Genomic DNA, 17,089 nt, shown 5'->3' with positions numbered 1-17,089 from the left:
CTTGTTCTGTGTGTCACATGCTTTCCACGGTGTAAGTAGGAAGCATAAATATGCCCCAGCTCCTTTATAGTGTCAAACAAATGTTTAGTTAATTCTTCATGCCCTGAACTTTAAAGTAGGTAACAAGAGGTTGGTGGTTTTATACTTGGTGCACTCAGTAGACAAAGAGGCAGATAAAAAAGATCCCAATACTGGGGTGTGGAGAGGAACCAACTCAGAAACTTCAAGTCAAAATGGTCCCATTTCTCCTGTAAGCAAGCAATGCTGCATTTTGACAAATTTCTTGCTCTTCTACTTGTTAACAAACTAAGTCATTGTAGTGAATAGAGAAAAACAAGCAGGTTAGCTCTAGAGGACACCAGCTCTGAAAAACACTGGTCTGCACCAGTGCACCATTTACATGTATTTGAACTGCGGCACTTCAGTGCTCTCTTAATTTTAAGAGTCACTTAAGGCCAACTTAGGAGCTGTTTTATGTGGCCAATCCATAGCTACAGAGATCTACACAGATGTCTGTTTTGAAAAATAGGAACTAGCAGCTGGAATGTATGGTGTTTTAACAGGGAGTTACAGGAAACAGTTGCGCAGGACTGTGCTGTAATAAAAACCAAATGCCCAGAAAACCCCCAGAGCTGACTATTTCTTGTTTGGCCACACATTGCAAGTCAGAGCATCTACGGCAATCTGGAACAATTTTCTTGGCAATCTAACCTACTCTTCCTCCTCCTGTATGATGATGCCCAAGTTGTACATAAGTCATTTTCCACAAAATTCCTGCTGCATCAGGATGGGGGAAAACCCTGCTGGTGGTGCAAGAGAACATGAGAAATCAAAACGTAACTAACAGCCCCTCCTGGCCAGGGTCTTCTCTTCACCATCACACAGTAAGAACTGGTGATGGTTAAGGGAAAGCCTGACCAAGATCACTTCTCCTCCTACAGAAACAGACATTAGTGTCCAAACACTCACATTGAGTGTTGGATGAGCCTCACATCATGGCCTCACCACTGCCACTCACCCTACCTGCTCCCAGGTCAGAGATGACCTGTGGGAGAAAGATTTAGAGGACTCTGATCATCTGGGGAGTTGGAGCAGCCTAAAATGGAGTCACCCCTGCTGTCCTCCTAATGCAAGAGAAATCCTCATGCCCCTACTCACAGGCAGCAGTGCCACTTCATACCCACGTGTTGAGAGCAGGCACGCTGTTTCTAAAGCATCGTTGCACAGAAACAAAGTGAGGGGAAGCTGTTGCATAAATTCATGGGAAATTACGAGATTCAATTAGAAATATATAACTAAAGCAATTGAACAGACCTGTTTTGCCCTTGTTATTTGTTTTTATTTTACTGCATGCCCAAATAACCCTGCCATGAAAGGCAAGGATATCATTGCTTCGGCAGGGAGAGAATGGGAGGAGAAGAGAAAGGTCAACTTACAAATTCATACAGCTCCTCAATCCATCCTAAACCTTCATTTTCCATTATGTTGGAGTGACAAGTCTAAGATGATGAAAGATTGACAGTCTGCTGGTTACTGTGGATCACAACTTAATGCCAAAAATGCCAATCAATTCCCAGCAGTCCAAAAACGTGGATCAAAAAATAAATTAAAAAAGAAGGCTTTGTGCTATAAAATACTGACTTTGAAAATGAAAAAAAATTCTGAAAGGTAAATCTGGCAAGAGCATCCACTAGAAATATTCTTAGATATTTTTCAGGCATGAATGGGATGAAAGGAAATGTGCAGATGTGAAAAAAGACGCTTTGCTGAAGCTCTGGAAAATCAAGTAAACAGAAGGGATACAACACATAGATTAAATGGTATTAATGAACACAAAGGTCCGGGAGCAAAAATGTTACGTTTTTCCACAGCCTCATCCCTGCAGGTCTATAAAGGCCAGGGCTCTCTCTTGAAGCTGGAATGGGAATAAACAGCCTCCTGGTGAAGTTCCCAGTGAAAGGAGCCAGCAGCAGCAAACTTGGCAAGCCAGTGCCTGCCAGTGCAGCCTCTCTTCTCACCAGCTTCTCCTCAGTTTTGATGCTAAGTTTCTCCTTCCTTGGGATGCTGAAGGCCACAAAAGGCTCTCTTGTCCCCTAATGGGCTTCTGCACCATGCTCCAATCTTCCCACATCATTTTTTCAGCCCATATTCCTCCATCACACCATCATCACCTTACAAGATCACCAGACCAAAATTGTGAACACAGAGTGAAGAGCTCAAAAATTCAAGTACTTCTTCCACCTTTGCTCTGCCTAAAAACCGAGATTATTATCAGGCCAATTATTCTCATTGGCAAAAATTTAGGTACAACATTCAGTATTTCTTAATGCAGAACAATAATAAGAAAGTTTTCCTTTATTATGATTAAACCCATAAGCTTATATAATAATAAGCTTATAATAAATAAACATTATCAAAGTGAAAAAACTGAAGCCTTTGTTATCACTTCAGCCACAAACTATGTGCTGTATGGTAATCACAGAACCACTGATGGCTGAAGCTGGAGGGCGCCTCTGGAGATTGCCTAGTCCATCCTCCCTTCTCCAGAAGCAGCACCTGAAGCAGATTGGTCAGGATTATGCCCTCTTGGGTTTTGACTACCTCCATGGATGGAGACTCCACAGCCTGTGGGGGCCACCCTCATAGTGACTTTTTTTTTTCCTCTGTTTAAATGGAAATTTCTGTCTTTCACTTTGTGTTCCTTGTCTCCTGTTGTAGCAAATGTGTACCCCCGACCACATTCTGGCTCTGTCTTCTTCACTCCTCCCATCAGATATTGATACACATTGCTAAGATCCTCCTGAGCCTTCTCTTCTCCAGGCTCTCAGCCTTTCCTCATAAAAGACATACTCCAGGGCCTTCCTCATATCTGTGGTCCTTTGCTGAACTTTGCCCAGAAGGTTCATGCTTCCCTTGTACTGGGAAACCCAGAATAAGACTCAGTAGTACAAGACTGAGAAAAGGGAAAGGATAATATCCCTCAACCTGCTGGCAACATTGCCCAGGATGGCACTGACCTTCTGTGCTGCCAGGGAACATCAATGACTTCTGTTCACCTTTTTGCCCATCAGGACCCTTGAGTAATAAAAATCTTATATTGTGCCAACCCAGCTACCAAACCCATATGTTATTGTACTGTGTTAAGTCACAAGGAAAATTACATAGAGAATGAGCAACCAACAACTTAATACAAAGATATGATGCCAACCTCCTTGTCCTACAGGAAATTCCAGAAAATTCCTTTGGGAGTCAGTAAAATATAGGGAAGAGATCAGGAAGATTTCAAATGTTATGTGCTGGATTGTGCATCCCAGGCTGGAAGCCAGCTGTGTGCCAGAGGAAAATTTATCAGGATTCAGATCTGCCACCTCCAAGAGACAAATTTTATTTCTGTGAGAGGCAGTAGGCTTGGCTGCCCCATGCCAGGAGGCACCACCTCTCCAAAAGGTCTTCAAGCTGCTGCGGCTCCTGGTTTGGCAAACCTGCCCTGTCCCTGAAATACAATCATTTGCAGTCTTCCTGCAGGCCATTTTGGCACCCACCCTGATAGCGCAGCCTGAGCCTCTTCTGTTGCACCTCACCCTGAATGGCCCACTTTCACTTGTTGGGTAACCTCCAACTTGACAGGACCAGCCATCTTTCCTAGCTCTATGCCAGCTAGAGCTGTCCATGCTGAGGACCTGTCAGTACTCAGGCTTCTTTCAGACAGAATCCAGCCCTCTGTCTTACAGATTCCTCACAGGAGGGGCAATGCCATTCTGGGACTGGTAGCCCAGCACAGCTGAGGAGCCTGTGTTCTCAGAGGGTTTCAAGGCATTGGCCAGGTAATGCCACAGCTGGCCTGACCACACCTGCTCCCTGCCCTGGCACCGCCCTGCTCATGTCAGGCGCCCCTCCAGTCCCTTTGACCCAGTCCCAAGATACTGGGATCCCTGTGCACCCCATGTGCTACAGGGTTCAGTGTCTGATTACAGGATAGAGTGTTGGTGTACTCCCAAGGCTCTATTTTTGCTCACTAGCAGATTACCCTCCTCTCACTGAGAGGGAAACAGGATGAGGAGCTGATGAGCAGCAGGCAGCCCTCTCTGCTTCCTAGAAATGAAAACTATTGCAGCCTCCAAAGTGACGCCCTTTGGGGCGGTTCTGCTTTGGCATTCAATGCTGCTGTCTCATGTGGGCGCAGATCGCTGAGCAAGGGCTGCTTGCGGCATGGAATCAATTACAAGAGATCACATTCAGACCAAATTTTGCAGTGCTAGGGAAAACACAAAGTGAGAACAGAGTTCTACAGCCAAACATCTATAACAGGATTCATTTTTGCCACCAATAACCATCAACTCCACTACTGCACAGGAACCACAAGGTCAGGACAGCCCGATGAACTGAAACTTCCCTTTCTGATCAGTCAAGGAGCTCAGCAAGATTAAAATGTATCACAGCTGTGGACCTGGATTTTAAAGGGACGAGTTTGCATGTAACTTTCTGCACAAATACATATGCAAATGACCTTGCTGCTTTCCTGGGAAAAGCTGCCAAGCTGCCAGTGAGCAATGTCACACTAGCTCTAGCCTGGCATCCAACTCCATACAATTACTGTAATAACTCTAGTTAGGCAGGATCGCTGGAATAAGGACAAACAGATCAGTATCATAAAATCCCAGTACGAATAATTGGACTCGAAATGATGTTGAGGTTATCTGGTTCACATTCCTGATTAGCATTTGCACTTTCCAATGGATCTCAACAATGCACTGTACAAATGTGTGGGCTGGCTCTAGCCTTGCATGCTGTAATGTATTTTGGCATGTTCTGTACTAACCTCTTCCTTCTCCCCTCATCCTTCTGGTGGGAAAGAATTAGCTAATTTATTTTTCCTTTCCAATGTTTCAATGTTTTTTGACGAAAAAGATTCCAATTGTGTGCAGACCACTGATTTTATTTCATTTTACTGTTACAATTTAAATTACTTCTTGCAATTTAATTTGGTTGATACTTTTATTTTTTACACTGCAGGGGCTACGTGGTAGTCTCCTATGTGCAAACACAAGTAAAACACCTGAAAAACTTAAAATGGATATGGCAACAAATAAGAAGCATACACAAGGGGAAGCTTCTCCATCCCCATGTTGCAGCTTCTGCAATTATTCTTGCAACACTAACAAGTGAAAATGATTAACTGGTTGTCAGGAGTACTTTGTACTCACCACAGAGAGCATTCTCTTAACAAAATTCCCCCAGCTGAGTCTCTGAGTTGCTGAATTCCAGCCTCCTGACAACACAATTTCTCATTCTTTCCTCATGAACTACCCCATTTACACAAAATATATGCCAAATCCCAGAGAAAAAAACCCCAATACTTCTGCAAATACTCACTACTTGCAAACTAAAGTGACCAAGCCTGCAATACCACTTTTGTATTGAGAATCCCATTTCTGGGGGAGGGATATGAACATCACACATATGTAAGAAATTAATGTGCATAGGCAAGTATGTGTATAATTTGATGCATAGAATACATGCATACAAACAGATGTGAATTTGTAAGTGGATGTTCATTGTAGTTCCAAATGTAGAGAAGCTCGTGGCCACATCATGTTACCTCTCCATCTACAGAAAGTCAATCAGAGATTCTAAACTCACACAGTTATTCCAGTAAGGAGCACATTTTTATTTGTGAATGAAATAATAATCAACATACCATGACATTTCTCATGTTTTTTCCTGAGAAGAGTTTGAGCTGTTCAAGAACCAAAGAGCTGAACTGAGAAATTCTAGAAGCTGATCATTGCACTTTAGGCCAGAAAATTTCCAAACATAAAGGACAGTTTTTTTAAACATGTCTTGATTGAAGCCAGCAGAAAAAAATAGCAATTTTTCTCAAGGAAGATAAGTGGAAAAAGTCATTCCAAGGAAGTTTAACTTCATTTCACTTCTACACATTTGTAATTTGCATTTTCAAAGGATTTACTCTTTCCCTGTTTATACTTCTCCACAGTTTCTCTCCACAGGGAAAAGCAGATGAAGCAGAAAGGTGACAGGAGAGAAAACAACCCCTGAATTTCTTCAAATCTCTCGTTTCTCAACTGAAGTTCCCAGCAGGAAGCTAAGTGAGGAGAATCCAGAATAAAAAACAGGATAGAGAATCTTTCCTGGAGTCTTAACTGGCTGAAAATCAGCAAGTTTTCCTCTGGTTTACTGAAGTAAATATCACATGTGTAACTTGTAGGATAAAAGCATCTGGGAGCATGACTTAACCACTGGAATTGAGGTCTCTAAATCCCCTGCCGTGCTTGCTGAAAATGGCACTGGCAGTTCCAGAAGCATCAATAACAGTTAATTCATCTGAAAGTTCAGTGTGTTGCGACTCATGTTCTAGGCATTCCACAAAACATTTTCAAGTCATTTCTCCAAGGGAAAAAAACCTTTGGCAAAGTTAGCAGTGCGACACTGAACACACCAAAGACAAAGGTAGACAAAGCAAATAACAAATGCCCTATTCCCCTCTTCCACACAGACCAGCAAAAAAAAAAAAGCTTAAAAATAAAGCAAATGAACTCATGTTGTCTTTTTATTCCAACTACTTTGTTTCTTGCAGAAAAAAATCTGCATATGCAAACTATTATAAACCAATGGCTTGAGTTGGAAGTACCCTTAAAGATCATCTAATTCCACCCCCCCACCACAAAGAGGGACACCTTCCATTAAACCAGATTGCTTGAACAACCACCCAACCTGGCCTTGAACACTTCCAGGGATGGGCATCCACAACTACTCTGGGCAACCAGTGTCTCAACACCCTCACAGTAAAGAATTTACTCCCAACATCCAATCTCAATATTCCCTCTTTTAGTTTAAAGAAAAACTTTGTCCTATCTGTCTGAGTAAAACATCTCTTTCCCTCTTTTCTATAAGCCCCCTTTAACTACTAGAAGGCTACAATACAATAAGGTTTCCTTGGATTCTTTTCCAGGCTGAACAACCCCAACCCTCTCAGTCCTGTCTCCACAGGAGAGGCACTCCAGCCCTCTGAGAATCTTTGTCGCCCTCCCCTGGATGAGGAGGAGACATAAATGTTCAAAATATAACACATAATCATTAATCATAAATGTTCATAAATGTATCCCTAGGATGGACAGAATGCTCTCATCCAGTTTGTAACCAGTTGGTCAGCAAGCGTAGGAGATATTGAACAAGATATTTTTGCCAGCCTTTCAGGATGCAAAGGGAAAAAAGACACACTCCAAGAAAAGAAAATGCTCAAAATTCATTCATTTTTTTGGCTCCCAAATTTTTCCACACTTCAGTGGTAAACTGTATTTAGAAATGTCCCTAGTCAAAATTCCAGATAATATCTACTTAATAAAATATTTAGCCAAAAGTGGGGGGGAACTAAGAATTAGCAATTTCAAAAAGATTTTTCTGAATAAAAGATATATTAAAAAGACTTTTTTTCCTGTTATGAAGCTATTTCATGTACGGAAATACTTTTCCTGAAAGCTGCATATCAATGTAAGCTCTCCAACTGTTCTATTTCTTTATTAACTTCTTTATGTGTGAACCTTCATAAAACATCCCAGTAGGTGACTGATACAGAGTAATAGTTTGAAATAAAACCTGCAATAATATTTTGCATATCTGTCTCTGCCTTTTAATTTAGAACACTATCTTATACTGCTTTGCACATATAAGTAATGCCACATGAGGAAACTGAGTAGATGAGAAGGTATTTTAACATTTAGTGATGATTGATCATTGTCTTTTTTTCCCCCATGATGGTAGTACTATAATTCAGCATCTTATTGATATTTATTGTAATACACCATTATGAAATGTATTTCCATTCCTGAAAATAACCTTTTCTGTTGACCGCTAACCAAGCATTTAGATAACAGATAAATATGTAACACTGCCTACGGTACAGTTAGATACCTGCAGCAAATGTCAATGACATTGTATAATATGACATAGTTTTTATCAGGGGCAACCTTCTTTAATGCCATTTGAGCTGGCAATCCTAAACAGCCAGTACTAATCTAAAAAAACCCAGAGGACTGCTAAATCCCAGTAAGAAGATTGGTGACCTAGTCCCGATTCTGGCATCAAACCAAATTAGGGTTTTTGCCTTCTACATCAGCAGCAGAGATCACACCAGCACTGGCACCACACAAGCTCTAAGTGTACTGATGGTGCTCCACACAGTTTGCATCCTTGGGAAAATAGTGAGCACTCAATTCATGACAATGCAACCGTGCTGGGGGCATTCAATAAAAAAGAAACACTCTGGAGCATGTTTTTGGATGTGGAAGTGTGAGAGCCATGTCTGCACGTGCACAATGGCTACAGAAATACCTGTCAAATGTGATGATTATCAAATGCATCCCAAGTGCATCAACAGAATGCATACTGTATAAACTGAGGTCTGCTACCAGCTTACGAGCACTACCCTCTGATAAATGAACATAAAAACAGTGGAAACAATTTCTCAATTAGAAATTCTGTTCTCAGCACATTTATTAGCTTTACACATTTGCTAAATCATGACATAAAATAATAAACACTATTCCATTTATGAAGGCCTTTCAGCAGAGAAAGCAACGCCCCTCACTCAGCTTTCTTGAGAGCACAGACTGTTTGGGCTTGGATTTTAGCTAGACATGCAGCTGATCCATTGTCTTAATGCCTCCTGATTGCCCTACTGCCTCCTGCAAGACATTCTGCAGTAACTCAGGTGGGTCTCTCGGGATTCACTACAGCAGCTGAAGCTTTCCAGTGGCAACTATAAATATTTTCCATATTCTACCTATACTTGGATAAACTCAGCAAATACTCATCTCTCCTCATCTCACATGCTAACTAACTGTGCACAAGCCTAGTAGCAACATAGCAAGGGGAAACAGTCACTACCTGAGATATAAATAGTCCTTGGCATATATCAACAAAAAAATCCCCATAAACAGTTTGTTTATTTTCAGCTGAAAAAGCTCTACTGTCAACATAGTCCGATTTACAGAGTAATCTTGCCATATGAATTTAAAAGCCACAGAGCTCTCTCTGACCTACATTGCCAGCCTGGAGTGGAAAAAAAAAATACACTGCAGAGAAAGATGCTCTTGAGGCAGAAGAGGGAGTAGGACGATCAGGCTTTCAGATTTGGGGGTACTTTAGATGGTATTGCACCATCAATGCTGGGGTTTTCATGAAAAGCAATGTATCCTGTTCTCAAGCTACATCCAAGCTTTATCCACTTCAGATCAAAACCATTTCTGCCAGAGTGAGATAAACCATAACAGACAGACCTTGCTGTCTATCAACACTTAGCTTTGCAAGCAGATACTTCACCACTCAGTCCTGTCTATGATGTTCTGTTCACTCTATCAACAGATAAGGATGAGAAAACATAAAAGCAGCCCAGTGCTGCATGGGGCTCAGCTGCAAAAAAAAAAAAAAAAATCATCTGTATGAGGAGGCATTAAGAATTTCTTTGACATGAAAACATATTTAGAGGATGATAATGAAGTGAAGATTTACTTAGTTTGGGTCTGGAAGTGGCAACTCTAAGTGTAAATGTGGGGACAGCACCTACAAATTGGAACAACTAGAAACAGAGTTCATGAATTTAGACAGCTCAGTTGGGACTGGAACAAGCAGAAGACCCTTCATTGACACAGAAACAGAGCAGGAAACTTGACAAAATGCAGGGAGGCTTGGCAGGAGTGTGATGGGGCAGCGACATGAAAATCAGCAACTACTGGGTTGGTTAGGCATGAGGCAGAGGGAGGAATGTACATACTGCACAGAAACAGTGGAAGGCTTTGAGCGTCCATTTGGAAAAGGGAAAAGACAAAGCCTGTCATCCACTCTTTTTGATTTATATTCCAGCAGTCATTAAAAAGTACACGCAGAGGATGGGTGCTGGCTGCACAAGGCACTCAAGTAAGAAGCTGGAGGCTCTCTGGGGCCAAGACCACCCCAGGCAATAAGCCTGGAGAACACAAACATGAAAGGACTGATGCAGTCTTACCCTGGTGAGGCCATTAGCAAGGATGGTGACAAAGACAGTACCCCTGGAGCCAACAGACATCTCTCAGTCTGGAGTGAAAGGCAGGTGGAAGATCATCCTCCCCTGGGCTCTTGCAAACAGATTAACCAGCAAGGAACCTTGAAGTACCTCAGTTTGAGTGTGCATGATCAAACCTAGTTTTTAAAAACTTTGCCAGATGGAGAGCAAGCTCCCGTTGCCTGGCTTGTGTCCAGCTGATTCCCCAAGGGGAGGGAACCAGAGGCACTATTTCAGTAGAAAGTTTTCAGCTAACCATTTATTCCCAAAATATTTGTCCATGTAGGTGGGACTGCTCACAATAGTTTTCAATGTTATGAAAAATGGCTGGCGCCTCCAAGGTATCAAAATGAGTATTTTTGCCTGATAAACTAAACATTTCACTGCACAAATAATTTTCAGAAACTATTAACAAAAGGCACTAGTTGAGAGGATTAGATGTAGCTGTGGAGAAAATGTATACAATTTTTTTTAAGCTTCTGGCATTTGATTGTGACCATGTCCTCTGCTATGCCAAAATGCGTAATCTAAGGCCCCACCTGCTGTCCACTTGGTACATCTAAAGGAATGACTTAGTTTTAATTCTTGATTCCTCATTCAGTCTCTAAAATACTTGCATATGAACTGGAGAAATATCTGTCTAGTTGTTTAGGTGTCCCCCTACCAAGGTTGTAAGAGACCTTCTCCCTGAATACCACACAGCCCAGACGTTCCCAGCCACAAGAAGCTGTGGGGGGACCTGAGCCACCCTGGGCAAGGCAGAAATGCTCCAGCCCCACTCCCTCAGCCTTGTGGCATTTCCAAAAGGCTTAGCTCAACCTGATTTGTTTTGATTTAGATTTCTTTAGCTTCAGTGAAATAATAATAATAATAATAATAATAATAATAATAATAATAATAACCAAAAGGGAGCCAAACATTTTGTATTTTTGTTTTAATTACCAAACTGAAGAAAAAACATCCTTTCTCTTCTCAGCCTCACAGTTGATCCTTATGAGATCATTATGAGATCATTATGACATTGGTGCTGATTTCCAGATCATTATGCTTCTTGAATTGACAACTACTTTAACTCATAACAAAAGGCCTACAGTATTTGGAAAAAGCAAGTCAGAAGAACTGCTCAGTAACTTTATTCAGCTGAAACATATTCAGGCAACACTCAGACTCCTGCTGACATGTGTCAGGTAACATAGATCTTAAGTGAATCCCCTGGCTAATCCAAGTCAGCCCTAATTAGAGAGTCTGGGGACAGAAAACATGCTGTGTAACAGCGATGATGCCTCTCAACCCAGTCACTTTTACTGAAACGTATCCTGGGGAAGAAACAAAACCCAAAACAAAGGTCTTCATATTAAATTAAGTGAAGTGTAAGCAATGAGTAGGTCAAAAGGAAAAGACTTATTAAAAAAACTCCTCTTGCATTCAGTAATCAGTTTCGCATGTAAAGCCATTTGCAAGAGACTGTGTGGAATTCATTAAACAATTAAAATGTGCAGGGGGTAAACGAAACTGTATCCTTCAGAATGCAGAGTGCATCTTATTACAAAGTTTCCTTCCTGACCTTAAAACCTACCTCAAAACCGAGGAGAAATTTGATGTTATTAAACTCCCTGTGCAAAAGCAGCTTGCAGGTCCACACATGGACACTCCCAGGGAAGGGTTAGCTGGGACTGTGTGGGGAGGGGGACCAGGAGGCCATGCATTCCCCTGTATCATACAGAAACACAGAAGGATTTTTCCTCCAGAGGGAGTCTTGCAGGTCAGGAAAAGCAGCACAGGCAGCCACTGCTCTCTCATTGCTGGCAGAGGTGGCAGTGCAGAAATAATTCCAGTTGTTCTCAACCCTTCAAGCCTGTCCTAAAACAATCTTCAATGACTTATTTTTTAAAGAAGCATCATGTATTCGCACTTTTTAACAGGTAAATGAGAAATTAATGCAAAAAACAATACTTCAACTATTAGAGAATCCATTTATTTCATGTCCATTTTGTCTTCAAAAAGGATTATCAGCCCATACTTGTGTAGGGCAGAAAGGGACCAGTTCACTCCAGTCTGTTTTGGTCCATGTTACAAGTCCTGGTTTTAAATGTATAAAAAGAAAACTTCTTGCTATTTAAACTCAAGCATACTACTCTGATGTCACCTGAGGATGTGGGGAAATCCATTAAGAAAGTGGGGTCTCCAGCACGGAGGAAGTCACCAGAAGCTCATTACAAAGGTGGCTACAGCATGGGACACCGAACCACTGCCCAAGTTTCAGTGAGAAAACTAGAGTTAAAAATACCCATATACAGTGTATTTTTACCAGTCCCTTCCCACGTCAGCTGACCCCCACTCACACAGAAGTGGGGTTAACAGTAATACTTTGTGAGATGTTGTTTCTCTATGTGCTGTGCAGCTTATCTGGATCCTACGTCAATTTGCTGTTTGATGTAGGGTTGCAGAGATGCCACAGACAGGCTGCCATGGAAACATTTGTTTTCATTCACTGGTGGCCTGCATGATAAGAAAGTCTGAGTGGTACAGGAATGATGAAAGAGTATAAATTACCAATGGCCTCAGACAGCTGAGCCTTTCAAAATTAAATCTAATTATTTTACCATTTATTTAGACAGATTGTGTTACAGCTTACTGCCCTCACATTGTGAGTGACAGCATGTATATATTTAGAGCAGCAACAAAGACAAATTCCAACTTGTTTTAGGAAGACACTTTAAATTAGGCTATGTGTAACGGAGAACATGACAGCTTGTTCCACTTCCATCTTTTAATTAAAATGCAGTGGTCTAGATAAAAGAAAATTGAGATGGGGCAGATATGGACAAGAAGGGAAATAAATCCTAGAAGAAACATAATTGTACTACAGCATTTGAAAGCCCCTACTTAAAGCTGAAGAAACCCAGAAATAAGTTATTTTTGCTTGTTTTCTTGAATCTTAAGAAAAACTTGAACTAGTGTGTTCATTGCCCTTTTTAGGTTATCTGAAATTAATTTGCAGTCTTGGATCTTGCTTTCTCCTTAGCTCTTCAAACCAAGGAATGCAAAGCACAGGTCTAACTTGCTTAAAAGAGACAGTTTGAAGTGCAGTTTTGGCAACAGCTCTGGCCTTGGACACTATGACAATCAACTATTCTGAGCATGACGATGGTTGGAAGAGCACAATGAACAACCCAAGGAGAACCATGGCCAGCAGGGGTGAACATCTAGGTGGAAACCACCAGGTTTTGTCCCTCTGAATGGACTGCATCGACTCCTGTGATCCAACGCCCCTCAGAGATCTCCAGGTTTTTCATGACATGAGAGAAACACACAGCTGCCCTGAGGCTGTTTGTCTTGGCATACTGGGGACAATGTCAATCTACAAATACCTCTTTTCCAAAAGCCAACAGCTTTCCCTGGGGAGGGGAAGCACCATCAGGTGGCCATTCCACCTTGGAAAGGAAACCCTCCTCTGAAATAAGGCTGCCACTACCATCTGCAGGCTTCTGGACAAGAGCAGCACTGGGGGTACAGATGGTAACACTGGTGGTTTATGGTTTTGGAGGAGGATGAATGAACAGGTTGGGTTACCTCCTTAGCCTGGTTTTGGCTTGTAATGTGTTACTGCATGAAAGACTTTCTGGGTCAGGACAGATAGAGCACACAGGCAGTAACACTGAAGGGCCTCAAGGGAAAGCTTTTACCTGGCATTTGCTTAAGATCCTTTCACTGAATGGAGACTACATTAGATGACCCCCTGTTAACCTCAGCTTTGAAGTTAGCTCCACTACACTTTTCCTCATACATCTCATACAACATGAAAAAAACCCCAGTGTCACAAATGCAAAGAACTGAATGTGAGAGAAATTGAAAGATACAGCAGCAGACAGTGAAAATGCTCAGCATTAAATATGGAATAAGAAAGAGGGGCTTCTCAAACAAAGGACAGCAAGGGCATAATGGATTAACCAAACTTGCCTCAGAAGTGTCTCAATCTGTGAGTACGTGGCACATCGGCTGCCAGGTCATTAGTGGGATGAACACATAATTGATAAGCTGCAGGTTGTGCTCTACTGGAGAGCAATAAGCTCCTTTAAATTGCATTAATATTTAACATACAGAAAAAGCATTTGTCATTTGCAAAGCACTTTATAGAGTAACTGATGGATTCTATAATGAACCCCAACTCCCAGACTAGGGAATGCAATTTGGGAGAGATAAATACCTGGCCTGCATCCAAATCAAGATTCACTGACAGAGCTATTATTCTAGCTCAAAATTAGGCTTCTAAGTTTCTGGTCCTTACAGATTACATTGCTTTGTAGCCTTCAGTAGGTAGAAGCAAGATACACATGGAGCAGAAAGAAAGAAACTGACAACACAGGATGACATTTCAGACTCACACCTAAAAATTGTCACATCCCTACCTTGGGTCACTGTCCACTCGGAAAGACGCAGTTATGTGGGTTGAACAAAAGGAATGGAAGTATTAAATATCTGATTGCCATGTTGTCTGTCCCTCTTCCTTTTCATTTAAAGAATTATTCTTGGGGAATTTACTGACCTCCATAATTTGTTGGATGCCTTAGTATACTTTATATTTTTTATATATATATAGATATATATATATATATATATATATATGAAAGAACTGAGATTAGCTCACTTGCTTACAGCATGGTGATAATAACACCAAGGGGGTGGGTTCAATCCCTGTATTGGCCATTCACTTAGGAGCTGGACTTAATGATCCTCTTGGGTCCCTTCCAACTCATAATATTCTGTGATTCTGTAAAACTTCATGGCTTTGTGTGCTGCTGACAGAGAAGAACATATATATATATATATATATATATATATATATATATATATATATATATATATATATATGTATGTATGTATGTATGCTTGTGCATTTATACATTTTCCCCCCATTAAAATTGATACAATAAGATCACTTGAAGGTGATCCTTAAAATACAATAGCATTTTTCTGAAATATGATAGATTGTTTCTCATGCTGCAGCATTGAGTTTCTGGGTAACTGACACAAAACTTTATTACCCAAAACTCCTGTAGAACTTCAACTTCAGCCTCCTACACAATTTCCTGAGATGTCTTCTGAGACAGACCCTCAGCTTCCCTGCCCTACTAACTCCCTTTGTGAATACATTTTACTCCTCCAGAGAAAAAGCACAGCATCATTTGTCTTGGCTGGATTCAGCATCCTTTTGCTGTAGCTAAACTTTATGCATGTAGGAAGTGGACTTCCTTTTGGATCTACCAAGAATTCCCATGGGCTAAAGTGGGCTGCGCCACAGAAGCACCTGCAGCTGTATCATCAATACATACAACATACTGATAATACAACCTAGGAAGGATGCAAAGTCTGAATCACACTGTTTAAGGCATGTAAGGTGTATCAGCACTCCAGCTGCACTCGTTCCCTGAAATATTTGCTCCTCCTAACTAACTTTTTTTCAATGTACCCCATGGTCTACTCATCATCATAGCCTTAAAGCTTCATCATTTGAAAAGTCATCCTTTTAGGAGCGCTCTTCTCATCAATATTACATTCTGCCTGGGAAGCCTGATCATCTTAGAAGCAGATAAAATGATTACTGATGACAGTCAATACAACTTGAAAATATTTCAGCAATGTAAGTAGAAAAAATTCATAAAAAACTTATATTGGACATTATTCAAGAGCTATTCAAAACTTGCAAAGCAGAGGGAGAAATCTGACAAGCAATAAAACAGGATGGCTTCCATATGCCAGCATTTTATGCTTCAAGAGAAGTCAAGTTTAGTGAAAGAATTAAACTTCCAATAAAAAGTATTATTCACAGCATTTTTTTTGTGTAAGTGTAAATCTAACATAACAAATCTCCCTTTCTGCTCCATCTTAGATTCTGATAAAGCTCAGCCTGCTAGACAAGATTTCCATAGAAATCTTATTTGGTTTGCTTGATTGTATTCCAAAAAGTGACTCACATTTTACAAGTGGCAAAATCTGAAATGAGTTGACTCTTTCCATCAAAGCCAGTATGAGTCATTCCTCCAGCTTCATGGCTCCCACACTATCCCTGAGAGACAAAAACTGAGACTGCAGGTCAAGAAATGACCATTTAATAGTCACAATGGATGTGTCCAGATAGCCAGTCCTAGGCTGAAGGAAACATGGGACTTGGCCAGTGAAATTAAAAGATACTCAGCCACATGGACAGCTAATTTGCAGTGAGAGTAGTAAAATACCAGCTTCTGTTTGCAGCTCACTCCTAGCATGACAACATTTGACCCAAACTGTAATGCCAGGGTTAATTAAAAACCAATAAGGTTTTTCCTCACCTGCCACTCTCCAAAGCACCTAAAATGAGAGCAGATGAAGGACAGGTGGGCTGTGCGCAACGATTGTAAAGATGCCAAAGATTTGGCTCCCAGTCAGGTACTCCTTTTCTCTGTCCTTTCTCCTTCTCCATGCTCCTGTGGATTTCCCTTTCAAGCCTGAAGACTTTTTGATCTCTATCTTTATACTCTCCTGTTCTCTCCAGGTGGCTTTTCTTCTCCATGGAATTCAGCAATTACCCAAAGGATGGCTGGCTTAGCCAGGCCCTGCAAGACTCTCTGTTCCCCTGCAGCCACTGCTTGGTCAGGCTCAACTTTGTCTTGTGGGCATGACCTTCTGACCTAGAACAGGACAGGCTGGTCCACTGCCCAAAAATCACCTTGATAACAATGACTAAATGGAGAAAGGTTCTACCCTGAGATGCTGAATTTTCCCACGCTTACTCTGAGATGCTAAATGTGCTCACTTTTTTGCTTTTCTGGGGCCTTCGGGAGTTGAAGGCATCCTCTTAGCATGGGTCTGCCCATAGGTACAGACTGGCTTTTAAGAGACAGTGAAGATCGTCCTTACCAAAAGTAGGTTCCTCTCAGAGTCCCAGCAGGGAAGGCAAACCTCCTCAAAGAAAAATCACAGCATCTTTTTGCCAGTAACATTGAAACACAATTATGATTCACAGACATCATGGAGAAGCACACAAAACTCTCC

At 41.3% G+C, this 17,089-nt stretch overlaps 1 protein-coding gene across 26 annotated transcripts in view; it reads right to left on the bottom strand.

Annotated features, from left to right (window-relative positions):
* EPB41L3 (erythrocyte membrane protein band 4.1 like 3) overlaps positions 1-17,089 on the bottom strand; it is a 143,323-nt gene that overhangs the window by 43,361 nt on the left and 82,873 nt on the right. The gene's annotated exons all lie outside the window — the stretch shown is intronic.

This window comes from Motacilla alba, chromosome 2, assembly GCF_015832195.1.
Source record: "Motacilla alba alba isolate MOTALB_02 chromosome 2, Motacilla_alba_V1.0_pri, whole genome shotgun sequence".
NCBI lineage: Eukaryota > Metazoa > Chordata > Aves > Passeriformes > Motacillidae > Motacilla > Motacilla alba.
The sequence above is the reverse complement of the archived record's forward strand: the minus strand, read 5'-3'. Positions and strand labels throughout refer to the sequence as shown.